The sequence below is a fragment of the Grus americana genome, chromosome 7 (assembly GCF_028858705.1).
Source record: "Grus americana isolate bGruAme1 chromosome 7, bGruAme1.mat, whole genome shotgun sequence".
In the NCBI taxonomy this organism is placed as follows: Eukaryota; Metazoa; Chordata; class Aves; order Gruiformes; family Gruidae; genus Grus; species Grus americana.
This window is the reverse complement of record NC_072858.1, coordinates 5467255-5473877: the sequence shown is the minus strand read 5'-3', so window position 1 is coordinate 5473877 and position 6623 is coordinate 5467255.

Genomic DNA, 6623 nt, shown 5'->3' with positions numbered 1-6623 from the left:
GCTATTTTGTTGATATTTTAAACGCTTGATGATCAGGAAATGCCAAGGCATTGATAAAACAGCTGGTTGTCGGGTGTTTTGCAGGGCTCATCTTCAGGAAGTCACTTTCTGCACGTCTGCAGACGTTAAGCATCAGAAGTTTATTTCATCGGCCCCTTTCTAACAAAGCCCCGTATCACCCAACAGGGCATGACGGAAGAGATCCATCCTGGTACTCAATGTATTTTCTAATTCTTTTCCTCCTGAGGAGCAGGCAATGCTCTGGGAATGTAAAGAGCTGCACAAAAAGTCCCTCTGCCTTCAGTAGCAAGTTACATGTTGAGATGCTGATGGAGGAGATTATCATAGTACACATGTTGTTGCCATTTAATTATTCCCTTTCCTGTAAAGAGCCTGGCTTTAATTAAATGGCGAAACAGAGTTAGAACTTTTCTCCAAGCCATTTTAAAGTGCTCACTTCCTCCTCTGTGTTCTGTGGTTTGTTAGATTTGAATGAGTAATGGGGTGGTTTCATTTGTTTAGTAAAATTAAAGTGGTCAGTAACAATTTCCTGTCTGAGCAAACTGTGGGCTGATTAATAATATTGGTGATGGTGGTGAATACAGGTTTTCTGCCAGCCTGCTGCCGATGCTGATGCTCGGGGCTTTCCAGAGCTGCTGGTACTTACCAGGCTCAGTCTCAACCCTCACCGAGACAAATGTACTTACAGGGCTGGGCTAGCACAGGAGTAGTTTGAAAGGCATCTTCAGAATTGAGCACCAAAGCAGCATGGAGGAGATGATACGTTCTGAGCCAAATTTGATCTTCCTCCTTAACCGAACATTTAATAATTTGCATTTGCAGGGCCAAGTCTAGGTATGGTACACTGGAAGCACCGGAGAGGTGTCAAGGTTTGGAACGTGCATCTCTCATTCAGGACAGCAGAGGAAGTGTTTGCCTGGTCCTCTCTCACGTGTCACCCAAGGTTGCTGCAGGGATGGTGTCCCTACCAGGGAATCTCTTTACTTTTCACAGAAACACATTCTTCTGTAACTTGCATGTAGCGATTATCCAGAGCCCCATGATCCTGAGTGAAAACTCTACAGCATCCCATGAATTTGAACTAACAGCACAAACAGCAGGGAAATCAAACACATTGTGCAAGCCTCAACGTAGGATTCAGTATTTTTACTCCTGCTGAAAACACCTTGGAGAACTTTATCTCTGTCTATATCTGAAAAAAGCCGCACGTAACCAGGGGCTACAGTCTCCCAACCTAAATTGCAATTACCAGTTGACACAAACAATATCTGGCAGTTGATTTTCCCATACGCATTACAGATTTTTGCCTGGATTTTATTCATTGCCTCGTCAGAGAGTCAGACACACAGACCGGTACTGATCAGTTCACCCAAAATCTGGAGTGACATGATTCTCTTGCAAAAGGCATTTGGAAAAGGCTGGACGCCACCACAGTTATTCTTGCTATGTCTGCACACTGATGTGGCATTTGTGGCAAGTAAATGCTTACTGCACGTAAAAGAGCTTGGACTCTGATATAGCATATAAAAAATGAAAAAAAATAGGCATAGTCCATGAATTCTAAAATGTGGTGGCAGACACAGAGTACCAGAGAAACATCGGGCTTGTTGCAACACCTATTGAGTCAGTGACAAAAATGCTGTCTCCGATTATTGTTCAGTTGATGACAAATACAATGCCTTTGCCATTAGTAGGGATATACAAGGGACTGTCAGCACTTAAGACTTCAAAACCCAACGTCGACATCCAGCAGTTTGTTTAAAGAGCTGATTCAACACACTACTGGCATGGTTTTTTTGCTAGACCTGCTTCTTCAGCCTTTGCTCCTTGATCCTCACGTCTCCATGTGACCATTAACTAACTTGGCCCTTCCTAGAAGCTGCAGAGTGTTTCAAGGGTCATGGTTAGCTAGAGGGTTGAGAAGCAGAGATTCTGTAAATAAAATACTTAGTGCATCAACCCCAGTGCTTTCTACGAGGGATGCCTGACCCTCCACGAGAATTGTTCCACCCAAGGTCAACTCTGGAGTATTTGAATTCCCTTAATTTTTACTGAAATTGGTGTCAAAAGGAGATGTTTAGCACCTCAAACAAAAGGTTGGTGGCACGTGGACTCAAGCCCTTGCGGAAAATACTAATTGTTTATCTCAGGAACTTAACTCACTGAAGCGAGGGTCTCCACTTAGGAAAAAGTAAAATTATTTCTGTGAAAGGAAAAGCACATGCTAAGTAGATTTCTGTAAAAAAACTTTAAAAAGATGCATGCTTCTTTCCTTAATCATACTTCCTAACACAGATAACACCAAGCCTTTGCACAGAAAGGAAGTCAGAGAAATGACGCTGTTCCACATGAACAAGCAGGTTGCGTGGGCGTAACCGAAATCAGAAATTACACTAATAAATAATGTCTGTCCTCTGACAACGCAAAGTGCTCTGCAAATGTTATTTCACTTGAGCAATAGAGATGGGCAAATATTTTATAGTTTTAGAGCTGAAGGTTCAGAGAAATGTAACGATGTAAGTGCCTTGCTTGAGGTGAGACACAAAGCTAACGAAGAGCAGGAACAGTACTCCTGTGCTATGACTTGTAGACCTGTGGTCTAACCACCAGACAAGAAAGGGCTTATTAAAATTAACAGTATTAGAAAAGATTATGCTCCCCAGCAAAATACCAAGTTCCTGTGAAGATCTGTGAATCACTTGAGTAGCTTTTGCAAAAAGTTATTTAAGAGACACAGTCTGTGGTTCCTTTGTGTGCATTTATGTCCGGACTTTTGAATGGTTACTCAGAAGTCAAACACGTTTCTTTTCACCTTGTCTGCAACACTCAGATTTCAGGTATAGATTACACCCCGTCTGCTTCATGGCAGGAAAACAAAGTGCCTAGACCTACCCCTTCCCCATTTAAAAAGAAACTGTCTTTTTGCTATAAGTTCAAAGCAATGAGATTGCAGCTATTTTGACGAACCAAATACTTGGCCAGAAGTCATCTTAAAATTTTAAATTACTAATGCATTAGATCAAGTCCCCCAGTATGGATCCTGGTTTGGGTTTGGGTGTAGGTAGAAGCATGGCCACCATCCGTTCCCAGCCATGCCACACATGCTCGTCTTCTTCCACCTCCTTGAGTCAGTCAGTCCTAGTGTTTCCTCACTTGAAGAGCTCATTTAAGCACCTGATGGGGCTGGTGAAGCAGGAGCGGTCAGTTTAGCCCACGAATCATGTTTGTCACAGAGCGAAAATAAGCAACTTCAGCCTCTCCTCGTGTCATGCTCATTTGAAGGGTAAATTCGATCAACAGCCTCTTTCCATTACCCATAGGTTCTTGCTGAAAATTGGCAATTTCCTCTGTATCAAGGCATGGGCTCAGATGACAAAACCTGGCTCTAGATTATAGGAAGAGAGAGTTTGGGGGTGTTCGTGTCTCAGCTTTCCCGCAGTTCCACACATGTTTTCTAATTTCGTTTTGTTTAAATAATATTTTCCAAGTGGGCTCTAACTTTACAAAAACCACGAATGAGCCTAATCTAGATGACTTGTGCAACTGTTTTTGTAAATCCTCAAGAGTTTACACACTACTCTGTGCCCTCTCTGACCCTCCAGCCTATGTCCCTTCCTCCTACCCCACTTCTACACTTTGAATTTTAGTGCATGAGTCTGGTCCCTGCAGGTCTGGCTTCTTCTGCAGCCACCCATGCAACCGCGATGCCTCCAGAAAGGACAAAATACAGCCTGTTTCAGAGCAAGGGATCTCATCTAATGCCATCAGATCCCCACCTTGGATACGAATTGTTCTCTCCAGGATGACTCTATTCCAAAATTTCTGTGTTACAGTTGAAATATTGTGCAATACTGATAGACAAAGAGGCAGGCTCAGGCCAGAACTGATGCAGCAGTGCCTGTACCTGGCTTATGATTAATTCTGCCTTTCAGAGCATGAAACATCAGCTATCAATCTCTTTCCCCTCTTCTACTTCAATAACAGCAGAGACACTACCTGACATATTCTATGGTGCCATAAAGGATGCCGATTATTTATTTAGAATAAATGAAATGTGGTTTAATGGAGCGTACATTGGGCTCCAAGCCAGTGCATGGGTTCTGGTGTTCTTCACTCTATAATCAAATGAAAATCAGGGTTGACTGATTCTTTTTAGCATTTAAAAAGCTCGTCTTGGCTCCACCCCAGCCCCACTGCTGGTTGAATTGCAGGCTTTGGCCTGACTCTCCCATCACTTGAGATGGGAGAAAAATGGGCTCCAGCTCTAGATGAGCTCTTTACTCCTGCTGGACTCCAGGCACAGGGCTCTCAAAATTGCATTTCCAGACAGGCGAAGCTTTGCCCGTGGGAGCCGGAGCTGCCTTCTGAGCGAGCATTTCCCACACACAGGGAGGGGCACTGTGGGGGCACTGACGGATATGTCAGAATAACGTTTGACCTCACCTAAAATCTGGGCGGTGCAGCAATGGCCCCGCTGCCAGCCATCGCGCAGGTTCCCGGGCAGGTTTTGCTCAGCACCGGGCATCCCTCCCGTGAATATGGATTGGGATGTCTTAAGGGATTTAAGCCTAAACTTCAGCTTCCTGCGTCTCGCCAAGTTCTCGCTGCGCTCTCCAGCAATCCCACCACCAAGGGGATGGTGCAATGGTCAGAGATGAAAAGGAGCATGGATCAAAATGAAGCCACGCCACTGGGGAATAAAGTCACGTAGCTATGGGAAAAACATGTGTCTGTGAAGATTTCCCTTCACTTTAGCACACACATTCTGCTCGTTATAAACTGTATTTTTATATAACTTGACCTAACAACATCTACAGAGTTCTTGCCCTTTTGAAACAGCTATGAATAGGTCACTGTTTATTTCTGATTAAGCTCAATTCATTTATCATTCTGGTCAGGCTTCCATTCCTGTAAATACATTTACTCTCAAGACTCTCAGTATTTAAAATACATGTTTCATAGTAATTCTGAGGTCAGGAAAACAGGCTGCCAAAGACCATGTGCACATTTCTAGAGTATAAAGTTTATTTTTTGCTTGTTAAAAAAAAAAAAGGCAGTGTGCTTCCACTAAATCACAGTTTTGAAAAGAAATTTAAGGCAATAATTTCTGTAAAAGCTTCAGCAGTGAACAGTTGGCTGAGTATTTAAGTGTAAACTGTTCCTAGAGACAGTTCAACAAAACCCCTGTTCAATTAGTTGTACAATCATAACATTGACATATTGTAGGAAATGTAAAACATTTAGGGATAGACGTTAGTTGATAAATTGTATAGGTAGCAAGCTCACACACATCATTTTTCATGTGTTCTTACACAGAAGCCAATTTTAAAGCAGAATTAAGACTAAAATACATTTTCTCAGAATTCGGAACCCACTGGCTAATTAAAATCATATTTCCAAGAGCCTGACAAATCCCAAAGATAATGACATCCCTGCCCATATGACAAAAATTGACAGGGGGCAGGGAGGAGACACGTGCTTTGGGGCGCTGGCGGAGAGGACACGTAGTCCTTGGCTGCGGTCCTGCCCGCTGGGCAGCTGCCCACAGCCCCGTCCCACCCCAGGGGACGGCCAGGAGGACATGGGAAGGAGCTGGGAGCCTCACAGCGTGGGGATAAGGGTCAGGCACAAATCTGTAAGGTTATTACTCGGCTGTGCAGAGAACAGCTTGTTTCTTCTCAAAATTTCTGCTCGAGGCTTTGACCTTGTGGTTTCTGTGTGTTTCCCAAATTTTGTTTCCTGCGGTGGCATCAGGTAACCCCAAGAGCTGCCCCAGCAGGTGAGCTGCAGGCTGAACCCGCTGCGGGATGCACACGGGGATGAGCCAGGAGCTGCTCCAAGGGCCCAAGGGACTCCTTAATACCCAGCCCCAGTCCCAGCTTGCGGCCGTTCCACAGGTTTCTGCTCTGGCTGCCGTAAAGCTAAGCGACCACACCGCTTCTCCAACTGGTGTTGGACTAATTTTGGCCTGACGGTGGAGGTGAAAAATGAGTTGCCTCTTCTCTGCACAGCTGCACATTGATCTCGTTATGATTTCATCTGTATTTCTAGAAATCTAGATGTTTCCAGAAATATCCAACTACGTCATCTCTTCATGGCTCTTCAGCATCCCCAGCAGTTCCTACCACTCAACCTGTTTGTTAAAATTAGCAAAACATTACATAAAGGCTAAGACAGTTTTCATCCATTGCAATTTGTCATTTTGTTGTGTTAAATGAGTTCAGCTAAGGGGTGTTTTAAAGAACACAAACTAAATTAACCTTCCAAGAAAAGTCCGTGGGCAAGGGTGGGAAATTGCAAGAATCATGAGGTAGCTGCTAGGAGAATGCAGACAGATGTCAGAGACATTTCTCTATTTGTAAACAAACAGCCCAACACCCAAAGCGGGCCAGTCTGGTGGAAAATATCAAAGTCATGACCTCCATCAAATGAAAGAAAACAGATTACACAGCAGCGGTACTCACTGTTTTCCGTATCTTTGGGTACGTTGTGCTGGTTTTACGAGGCTCTCCAGGGGAGCTGAACTGAAGTGACCGCTTTAGGTTCCAACGAGGGTTTTTTTTATTTCACCATCACCATCTGAAAGGGGACAAGCCAGTCTC